The following is a 12,425-nucleotide window of genomic DNA, read 5'->3' on the forward strand; positions in this document are numbered from 1 at the left end:
AAGCTTAGAATAGAGGAGATATTAATTGAACCTCGTTCACTATGTATTAAACTTTTTATTTCAAGATTTAAGAGGAGTTTCGTGGTAAGAGTAAATTTTAAAAGGAAATTAAGCTTTGTGACAGGGATACTACTGAAGTTGGTATTTATATATCAATAATCACTTACGCATTTTACCTTGAATATTCTGTCATCTTATAGATATCTGACGCAACAAAACACAAACAATAATCTTGAATATCTAGTTATATAGAATTAGTAAATGAATATTATTTTTCCCTCAGTTTTTGTAACACTGGATTATAGAGTTGATGGATATAAATTTTATGCTGCAATTTTACGAGCTAATGCCCGAAAATTAGTGATTTTACTCTTGGACTTAATAAATGCACATGAGAAAAGGATATGTAAGATACAGTAATAATTTCGACCGCCACCGTACCTCAGCACAAACTAAAAGAATTGTGTTTTATATTTACAAATTGAAGTTTGCTAGTCTTCAGTTCTTATTAACATTGATAACACTGAAAAACGAGCTGTGCATATCTGACACGGTACTTCTTTTTCTAATGCAATTTGTCATACGGAATTCAAATCTGAAAACCGTTTTGCTCTATTACCTCAGGTGTTTAAGATACTGCCCAACTTTAATATTTCACGCTACACCCAGTTTAAAATTCCAACTAGCCGTGCAGAAATATGTGGGCTTAAGCGCTGAATAATACAAACGCAAGCTTGAATAGAATAGATTTTTTTGCGAAAACAGTTCTTAATATGAACCTATAGGGCACATATTGTCAATTTCGTATTCGTGTTAACAACAGATATTCAGTGTCCGAATTACCACGGGAATGAGGGGATACACTTTATCCCTCTTGTAAAATGCCTTTTAATTCGCACCCTGTGGATAGCAGATCTTTATTACTTGTCATCAAGCAACATAGGTGATTTAACAAAAAACAACAAACGTCAGTATCTATTTTATTTCTTTGTGTACCAGCTTGAAGTGAAAGTACGGAAATTTAAACTACTATGCTGGCAACAGTAGTCACAGTCCTGGCGACGAACTTAAGCTAGAAATGAATTTGGATCCCGTGAAAATTGAATACTACAGAGTGATAAAAGTACGTACCACACTGAAAAATGTTTCTTCATATTTTACTGCCAGTGCATGAAAGTTAAAACAAAATCTGAAGCTATAGCAGAAAACCAACTCTCTGTATAACGTCATTATATATGTTTTTTGTCGGAAATATGAAATTGAATCACACTTTTTCACCCAAATTTTACACTGTTGCCAATTTATTACAAAAACAGAACCAAGCTCTGGTGAGAAAGCACTAAATTTGTATGTTTCTCTATTATATGTTGTACAGAAATATTGTATTCCCACTAGCTGTATTGAGACATTCCACTAACCCAAACGTGAATGATGTGAAATTAGTACACATTTCCTCACTACAGTATATCCCAATTCCACAAGCTCTAGTGAGAAAAACCATATAGGAGGGAACACTGCAAATCTATCCAAAATCCAGTTTTTAACTTCTTGTAATTTTGCTTCCCCTTTTAACTTAAAATTTAGGAGTACAACAAGAAGTGTTATGTAAATGTAGAATGACTGAAATGTAGAAGAAAGTTGCAAAAATTTAAAAACACAATTTGTGCTATACTTAGGTGAAAAAAAAAAAGACCAGTAAAGATCTTTCTTACGCAATGTGCTCCTTTGTTAAATCATGCTTTTAGATGGAATAGGAGCAGAGTTTCATACTTCCAATACATGACCAGTACCAAAATGTGTGCAACATTTTAGGAAATTCTACATTCGTATTGTTGTTTGATAACGTGAGTGGTCATTTTTAATTGTAGGAAATCTAGGTTTCTAAAAATGTTTTTACATGGGATGAATTGTGCAGGCAGAGCCATCTAGCTTCAAATTTATTCTTATATACTGTATATAGATTGCAATTATTTGCATTGTTTTCTTTTAGTTGGAATATGAGCACAGCTCATGCTTCTATATACATATATAGATATATATGTCTTTCTATATTTAACAACATTTCACGTTCCTTTTCGTGGTAAATAAGCTAACAGGTGATCATTGTTAACTACACGAAATTTAGGTTTGTAAAAAATCTAGGATAAGTTGTGCAGACAAAGCGATCCGGCTTCAAATTTATACTTTTTAAAAGTATTTTTACTTAGGCTGGAAACCGACCTTTGCGTTCGTGGAATACAGGCACAGTACAGGAATGTTTTACTATATTTCATAACATTTCACTTAATTTTTAGTTAGATAAGTTGAATAACAGTGGTCGGCATGAAAATCCTCCCACGAGGGTGAACGTGTGTACCGGGTAGATTTCGAGACGCTGATTAAGAATATCTCATCGAGGAAGTTCCAGCACGTAACTTTTTTCTTTTGGTGGGGTTCTGTTTCCATAATTGACAGAAAAATCTATTTTTCGTATTTACTATGTGTTTTCCATGTGTGGAATGCATTATTCTGAATTTTTACGAGGGTGAAAGGGTGTACTGGGTAAATTTCGAGAAGCTGATTACAAATATCTCATCGAGAAAGTTCCAGCACATAAGGTATTATTTGGCGGGGTGCGGTTTCCATAAGTGACAGAAAAATCCTATATTTCGTATTTAATATGTGTTTTCCGTGTTTTAGTCCATAATTCTGAATTTTTATCTTAATCCAAGAACTGTTACTAGGTTATATCCCAGGAAAATTCTTTTCTCTAGCTCACGACCCTCCGGAAACGTACCCCCTCACCTTGGGCTGCAAAGATTCATTGTCGTTTCACACTGCATATACTAAACCCTAGGCGTTATTGACGGAGAAAGGTTTCCTAATCAACTTGCGATCATTCGTGGGCTCCCTTTTGTCTAGACGACAGACAGATTGTTGAAAAAAGCGCCAAGACATACATCACGTTGACGCGTGTAACAAATATTTCAGTTTCGAGTTGATCTTCGTGTTAGAGGGTGGTGTTACGCTATGTCTGTGTATACCGTAGGTGAAAAATATTTCTGCGTGAAGTATTGACGTTTGTGTTTAACGAACATGCCGAGAGGTTGCAACAATTCGACAGATTCATTCTGCTACATGGGATACGGACAAAATCTCGCGGCCGAAACATCGCCGCCCAAAATCTCGCCGGCCAAAACCTCGCGGGACAAAATCTCGCCGGGCCAAAACCTCGCGTGGCCAAAACCTCGCCGCCCAAAACGTCGCGGGACAAAATCTCGCCGGGCCAAAACCTCGCGTGGCCAAAATCTCGCCGCCGAAAACCTCGCGTAGCCAAAACCTCGCCGCCCAAAATCTCGCCGGCCCAAAACCTCGCCGCGAATGAAACTTTTCTTTAAAATTTACCCAATGAGTTTCTTAATATGCAATTCCACATTACAAATAATAATAATAATAATAATAATAATAATAATAATAATAATAATAATAATAATAATAATAATAATAATAATAATAATAATAATAATAATAATAATAATAATAAGAAGAAGAAGAAGAAGAAGAAGAAGAAGAAACAAAAGATCGTGTGCGTGGTCTTTCTCGGGTTATTCCCGTTTCCTCCCACTTTCTTTATTTGATCATTTCCTTCATCCTGGTCATCCACGTCTCCTTTAACCTACAGGACATAATCAAGGGACGTCGTAAAAACTCATATATTATTTCATACTTTCATAAATATTATTAGATTTTTGTTAAAATTTTAAGTTTTTGGATGTTCCAAAGTTCACGAAACTAACCCCGGTAGTTGTCATTACTTTCCTTATGCAGACTTTCTTTCCCTATAACCAGTTTAAAAACATCCTGTCGCCCTTCCTCCACATTGAAATCCACTAATACAGAAATAGAATTTTCATATGGTATCGCGGGATTTGGTCAAATACCCGTGATACTTATTCTGAAACAGCGTCTTTTATACCGTCATCCTTATCATCTGTTGGAACATTTACATTTTGGTCAGGCGAGATTTTGGGTATGGCGATATTTTGGGGCGCGAGGTTTTGGCAACGCGAGGTTTTGTCCCGCGAGGTTTTGGGTGGCGAGGTTTTGGCCAGGCGAGGTTTTGGCACCGCGAGGTTTTGGCCCGCGAGGTTTTGGGCGGCGAGGTTTCGGCCAGGCGGGGTTTTGGCCAGGCGAGATTTTGTCCCGCGAGGTTTTGGGCGGCGAGGTTTTGGCCAGGCGAGGTTTCGGTCCGGCGAGACTTTGGGCCGCGAAATTTTGGGAGGCGAGGTTTTGGCCAGGCGAGGTTTCGGTCCGCGAGGTTGTCGCCGCGAGGTTCTGGCCGCGAGGTTTTGTACCCAAACCCTGCTACATATGTGGGGATGTGAGTTTCAAGGGACAAAGTAGGCCATTGTCACCGTTCCTGAAGACACTTCGGGTGTAAAATCAGCGACCAGGATCGCGTTTGGGCTCCGAAACAAAGTTGTAACTCGTGTGCGCGTACTCTCACAGGATGGTTGAAAAGTACACATAAATCGATGCCGTTCGCCGTACCTATGGTTTGGCGCGAGCCCCGTGATCATGTTTCAGACTGTTACTTCTGCCTGACTAATATAAAAGGTTTCTAAAAAAAACATGAAGCATAAAATACAGTATCCTAACTTGGATTCCGCGAGGACACCTGTGAAACATCATGTTTGTCTGCCTGTACCCGTACCATCAGACTCATACACCCTGTGCAGTGTTTCATACGATGAAGAACCTACTGCTTGTGAGGATGTTGCACAACCTTCGAGTACACAGTCAGATCCCAATTACGCTCCAGTGCCTGACACTAATGAACCACATGTGATAAGTTAGGAAGAGCTGAATGATCTGATCAGAGACTTAAACCTTCCCAAGTCCCTGTTGCTTGCATCACGACTTCAACAATGGAATCTACTAAACCAAGATATGAATATATCAAATATATAGGAAAAGAGAGGTGAGCCTAGTTCCGAATTTTACAAAGGTTGGAGATTTGGTATATTGCAGTGACATTCCATCGCTTATGGGACAACTGAAGTTGAACTACAACACTGAAGATTGGAGGCTATTCGTAGATTCCTCTAGGATAAGTTTCAAGACAGTGTTATTACACAATGGCAATGAAAAGGCAACCATCCCTATTGCTAATGCTTTAAATATGAAAGAAACATACGAGAACATGTGAAACTTATTGCAGAAAATAAAATACTAACTGTTCCAGTGGTCTGTATGCGCTGACCTTAAGGATATTGCCATCCTCACCGGTATACAAGAAGGTTACACAAAGTACTGCTGCTTCTTGTGTCATTGGGATAGTCGAGCCAAAGATCAGTACACCATCACAAAATGACCGCCAAGGAAGCAACGGGTTCCAGGGGATATGAACGTGGCTAATGAGCGTCTTGTGGATCCGGAGAAAATATTCTTATCACCCCTTCATATCAAATTAGGTCTCATGAAGGTCTTCGTCAAGGCCCTGAACCGGGATGGTAAAGCATTTAATCATCTCCGAAAAATATTCCCAATACTCAGCGAGGCCAAGGTGAAAGAAGGTGCTTTTACGGGACCTCAAATTAGAGACGTTTTTAGGATACTAAGCTAATGAAGTGGGAAGCCTTTCGAGAAGTGTGCAGTAACTTTCTAGGGAATCATAAGTCACCTGATTACAAAGACATTGTGGGCAGGTTAAGTACTTCATTTCCGTAAAATGGGATGTAATATGTCCCTAAAGTTACACTTCCTGCATTGCCACCTGGACTTCTTCTTTGAAATGTACAGCTTGGGGGAAGTCTCTGACGAACACGGGGAAAGATTTCACAAGCAAATAGCTACCATGGGGAGGCGCAACAGTGGTAAATGGAGTGTGAATATGTTGGCAGACTTCTGTTGAAATGTGACACGCGAGACACCCTGTAGTAATTACAAGAGGAGTAGGAAGACCAAGTGACACGTAAGTGTTAAACTTTAACGTTTTATGCAATTTTATCTGCATAATTTATATTGATATTTAAATTATAACGTGCAAATTATTATGGGTGGAGAATAGCATCTTTGGGGGGATATTGAAACACCCACCTCCTCCCTGAAAACTGGTACGTCCTGGAGAAAAACGGGTTACGGATTCGAACTCAGGAGCACGAAACCTATAGGAATCACCTATTTTCGTTCGTGGGCGAGAAAAAAAGTTTCATTTTGCCGACCAGTGTAATCGCGTTTAATTAAAGGAAAAGTAGGATTTGTGAAAAATGTTAATACCAACGCTGTTTTATCAGGCAGTCAACCAAACAGCTTCAAAACTCTTCTTTCTAAACTTTGTTTCTTATTTAGGCTGAATTTCAATGAAATGTTTCCTTGTAAATATATTTTTGTATTCATTGAAACATACTGTCATGATCACGTTACTATATAACGATATGGACTGGTTCCTATACATTAATATTGAGCCATTTAACACACAAAATTACTATTTTGCACACTTTGTTTAATAATTATACAGAACAAGCGTACAGTTTACTTCTACACAAATTTCGAAGATGTCTACTTAGTCTAACTCAATAATTCTATTTTCTTTATGTTGTCATGACGACGACATCAAGATTAGATTACATAAAAACATTTTAATATTTTTCATATATTAACGTTATAAATATATTATTTCTTTGCCTTTCTCTTCTTCTATTAGCAATGGCCCAAATTACAAGTAAAGTACAATTGTTACAAGTAAATCACAAGAATTACAAGTAATATATACAACAAACTGTTGTAACTATAATTTCGTTTGTTTCTTTTTATTTTCAGTGACAGTGGATATAATGGGGATTATGGGGTCCAGAGATTGCACAAATTTACCAGATTTATTTTGCTACGTGTTGGGCTATTTCACGGACAAATCTCATCGGAAGACTTTTACGCCGTTTCTGAAGAAAGCATATCAAATATACTTTGATTCCAAGGTGGATAGTGGAAAGTCATGGGCACCGCAGTACATCTGTCCTGTGCATGCAACTTGCGCGGCTGGATAAGGACGGCAAAGCACAGTAACCATCTGGCATTCGGAGTTCCTATGATAAGGCGTGAGTCAAAAGACCACATCATGGACTGTTATTTTTGTTTGGCAAACGTCTCTGGATTCTTCTACAAAACTCGTGCCTCTATAAAATATCCCGACGTTCCCACAATTTCCAAACCAATTCCACATGACCCCTCACTATTCCAATACCAACACCACCTGAAGAATGCACAGTTGTAGAAGAAAAGCAAGAGGAACATTATCTTTCATCTTCTAGTAACGATTCAGACTTTGACTACCAACCTGAGGAAGCTATTCAATTATTAAATAATGGTGAACTTCGGGACCTTGTACGGGACCTACCACTAACAGAAGGTCAAGCTGATCTGCTCGGTTCAAGTCTTAAAGAATATGGTTTGTTCGCACCGGGTACTATGACTTATCGCTTTCGGCATAGACAAAAGGAACTCGAGAAGTTCTTCACAGTGAGTGACAATATTTGCCACTGTACGGACGTTAAAGGTCTTATGTCAAGTCTAGGGGTGGACCACAGCAGTGAAGAATGTCGACTTCATAGACTCTTCAAAGACAATTTTGAAGGCTGTGTTGTTACATAATGGAAATAGATATGTGTCAGTGCCTGTTGGATATTCTACACACTTAAAAGAGACAAAGGAAATCATGTCACTATTTATTGAAAAAAATACGCTATACTGAGTAAAATTGGCGAATCTGTGGGGATTTAAAAGTATTCTCATGAGAAAGCAGACAGGGTTAATCAAGTACTACTGCTTCATCTGCGGGTGAGATAGCAGAGATAGGAAGCATCATTATAAGAAGAACAATTGGCCGATCAGAGATACAATGCAGCCAGGAAGCAAAAATGTCCTTCGTGCGTCGTTGGTTAAGCGTGACAAGGTTATTATGTAACCGCTCCACATAAAAATGGGGCTACTGAAAAATTTCTTGAAGGCGCTAGACACCGAATCAAATGCTTTCTGTACTCGTGCAAAAGTTTCCGGAGTTAAGTTTTTCGAAAGTGAAAGAAGGTATGTGCTAAGGTCCACAAATTAGAAAGATCATGGCTGACAGCAACTTTCAAAACTTGCTAAGAGATACTGAAAAAGATGGAGAGAGATGGCATTCAAGTCAGTCGTAGCAAATTTCCTTGAAAATTATACATCCGATGACTATGTGAATGCTGTGCAGAAGTGTATTAGTGCGTATAAACAGCTTGGTTGCAACATGTCTCTCAAAACATTTCCTCGTCTCACACCTTGGCGTTTTCCCCGAAAACCTAGGTTCAGTCAGCGATGAACATGGAGAACGATTTCATCAGGACATTTCTGTGATAGAGTTACACTACCAGGGTCGATGGAGTGCAGCGATGCTAGCTGACTACTGCTGGACAATTTAGTGTGATATGCCAAATGTTCATCACAGGCGTAAGTTTAAAGCTAAGAAATTCGAACCACGAATTCTGAAAAAAGGTATTCAGAATGTAGGTATTTTTGAGGTATATTAGATGTATGTGCTTGTATATTTTATGGGTATTATACCTGTAAAAAATGTTAAATATATTTAGGTTACATGTAACGTATTTACAATATTTATTTAGGTAAAGCCAAGCTTTTATGCTGTGCTGGTAACAATTAGTGTTTAGTGAAACTACAGTTTGTGAGTTATTTTCATTGATACAATATTAAAGATTTATAGATGATGATACCCCTATATCTCAAAAATTTGAGCGATAGGTATAAACGGCTTTCATATTTAAAATCAGTACGCTGGGATTGTCTTAGAACGCGTTTGAATACTTAGATATCTGCCGAAAATTTATTTTCGTTGTCAGTGAAATTCTTGTACTTTCACTAATTTTTGAATCAGAAAGCTTGTGTCACGAAAATTATTTTCTATCTATCAAATACATTTAAACACTGGGAGAAGCACATTACATTAAGATATAAGTAAAAGTAAGATAAAAACATGATCAAATTGTATGCAAATACACAATCAAACGCTAAGCATTGGAGAATGCACAGTTTCAATCTTTACCTTATATAAGTTATTTCATAGAAAAGAAAGAAACCGTGCCAAGTATAAAGAAAACCATTACAAGGGCACAGGATATATTTAACATTTTTCGATATTCGAAGACAGGAGTACTTATTTGAATAGCTGTCGAAGCCAAATAAACTTTTATGACTAGTTAAAATTCATGTATCGCCATTTATTCTGACCCGGTCCAAAGGTGGGACCTCTAAAATTCCGAGGCACTATTATCCTTGGAACATTGGTTATTTTAAATAGTGATTGTGTAGGAAGTCTGGAATTCGGATTTCCATTACACTAGGATGAAATACACAATCATAATGGAAGAAACTTAGATTTAACCTATTGACTTATCCTAATCTCAACTTCTATTATTTTTTTCCTCTCATATTTCATAAATAATATTGTCCTTTTATGATACTGTTATCTAATAATTCAGGTACATTTTCTCTAAATTATTATGTATATATCTCTGTCTGTCTGGAGTTTCCAATGTATTATTATAATTTATACTATACACAGTGGCGTATTTAGGGGTATGTTTCAGGGAGGCTATGTACAACACGTGAATAAACACTTATATTTTCATTTTGGGCACCGACAAATTTTAATGAAGTTTCATATAACAAATTTATTTCGGGGGGAACGCTTGAACCCGATACACTCCCTAAATACGCCACTGACTATGTACATTATAATTTTCTTTTCTTTCAATAAAATTTTAAGAACAAATCACTTCCAAGAACAAGATAAATAAGTGTGCACAAGTGTTAATCAAGAAGATATGACAACCGGATCCTCGTGGATCCTCAGATGCACGGTCACCTTACGCGCGCTCCCGAGCGAATGTTTTACTTGTGGTTAACGATATTAATCCCCTCGTATACTATATCTTGTATATGTAAAATAGGTAAGGTTACCTTCCATACGACTCCTTTCGACCAGAACATTCCGGTTTTGAAGGCACTTGTCCTGGTTTCGCAGTGATTTACATTTTGTCACAGTTTTTATCTTTTGCAATCTATTATAGTGTACCATCCACGTTTTATTACTCTAAATATTATTTTTGGTATTATACATAATTTTCTAGTTACATCAACATAATTAATCTTAATTTTTGAAAGGTTTGAGGGTTTGAATATTGCTAGAGCGTGAACATACCCATTACACACACAATTTATGTATTATCTCTGTAATTAAGATAGATGTCATTTACCTAGCTATTATTAATGATACATCCTATGGGAATAAAATAAGCATTATTTTGCTGCTGGGCTGGTACATTCTACCACTGTCAAGAGTGTAGGGATGCGCACGAGACACGATTTGTGGCTGTGACGTCTCAAAAATGTGCTGTAAAAGTGATGTCTCATCTCGAAAAATGTATATTTCTCTATTGGATGAGCCGTGTCTCGACTCGAATTTTGTCAGGAAAATCCTGTCTCGGTTCGTCTCGTGCGCATTCCTACAAGAGTGAAAATTAATCTCCAGCCAAAGCGTCTCGGTTTACAATAGCAGAAATATGTTAATCCTACAAGGATAGCTGCGTCATATTTGGTTCTTGTTCTAGGTGCAAGATTAACACAATGTAGATTTTCATATTTTTATTCATTGGTATATTATTTTCCCATTGATTACAATGTTTATAATATAAATGTCAAACTCTGGAGAGCAATGTTCTTATAGAGCCCTAAATGCCGGATTTAAAAGAAGACAGAATAAAGCGCTTTATTATTAAAAAAGTGGATTTGTGACCATCATCGTCATGCACCCGTATTGTAAAACTGTCCAAGACTAGATGTAAGAAGTGTATGTGCAACAATGTTGTAAGCATTATTCTAAAAGTTCATCATGGTTTTCATGTAAAACGTATCATTTTAATTTGCCGGACAGTTCGTAAAACTGTGCAAATTACATACAACTTGTCCATAAAGTATTGGGACTGACTTTTTCGAGCAAAAGGAAAGGGATGGAAGTCTTTGTAAAGCGTGGATCACATCTAGAGTGAGCTAATTGGTGATGTAATCAGGAGTCAGCCGATTAGCAAATGAGAGAAGTGTGTTTTAAATTGATTCCAAAGGTTATGATCCAGACAGCAACACGAAATCCATGTATCGAATTGTAATGGAGTATAAAAACTTGAGGAGCTTGGGCATGAATATTTTTTGACGTGATATCCTGTGAAGAGTTTATGGAGAAACTCAACACGGCAACGCTGCCTCGGTCTTCTATAGTCCAGACCTGACTCCGTCCTATTTCTTTCTGTTCCACCGAATGAAACGGAGCTTGAAACAATTCTATTATGGGACAGGGAAAAGAGTGCAAGTGGCTCTGGAATTCTCTTGCAATTTCGGACACGGGCAGTTTTATTTTATCCTCAGTGGTTTAGCAGCCTTTTCAAAGGGTACAGGAATTATTATTAGCTCTACGTATTTACCATACAAGATACATTCAGTACTTCAGTTAATTCCTTCAATAGCATTTCCAAGAAAACTTCATTCAGATACTTTATCTGGAGGATTAGACGGTAGGCAACTATTGCAGACATTTTTTTAAGTTATAAGAGATAAAGAATTCATCATTCCCATTCATAATACATTATATTTAAACAATGTATTGAACAAGAGTTTATCTGTAGATGTTTGTTCTATTGTATTTGTTCACTTTCTTTTAAATACCTCATTTATAACTTACTTCGTAATATGATTCAGTGAAAACTACTTTTCTCAACCAACATAGTGTTCAAAAACATTCTTTTCGTAGAAATAAATGCCAAAAGGGTATCGAAGCTAATGCCATACAGTTCTAGTTTACAGATTTGAAAGTATTACTATCTCGAATGGCATGTCTACTTGCAGCTATCTCAAAAGTACATCATTGGTACTTATAAAATTAGCGTTTCATGAAACTTAGCACGCGTATTGGTTTCATACAATTTTAGTACATAATCTCTATGAATTAAGCAATACAATTTCAAAATATACCTTGATATATCGTCTCCTACCTTCAAACTCGATTACTATTAATTTTAAACATTCCTTTTACCATTTCCGTTCTTTTAAAGTAATTTACAACTAATGATTCAATCTATCTAGTTCTACTCTGCAGCCAAATTTCTTCCGGATGTTGCATTTACATATAACAGTATCTCGAAACCAAACGCCTGCAGTAGATATAGCAGAATTTCCAATTTCTTTATCGATTCCTAATGTAGACACTTTTGCAATTTGTAAAAGCCTTTTGTATATATAAAAAAAGATAAAGTAAAAACTACTTTATGCGAGGGTGATTCAGAACTTACTGCCTCCAAAATAATACCTTTGCGTTTGACAGTTTGCACCAATACAGGTATCAGTTCAAA

Source organism: Thermobia domestica, chromosome 12 (genome assembly GCF_964235325.1).
Source record: "Thermobia domestica chromosome 12, izTheDome1.hap1.1, whole genome shotgun sequence".
NCBI classification, from domain to species: Eukaryota; Metazoa; Arthropoda; class Insecta; order Zygentoma; family Lepismatidae; genus Thermobia; species Thermobia domestica.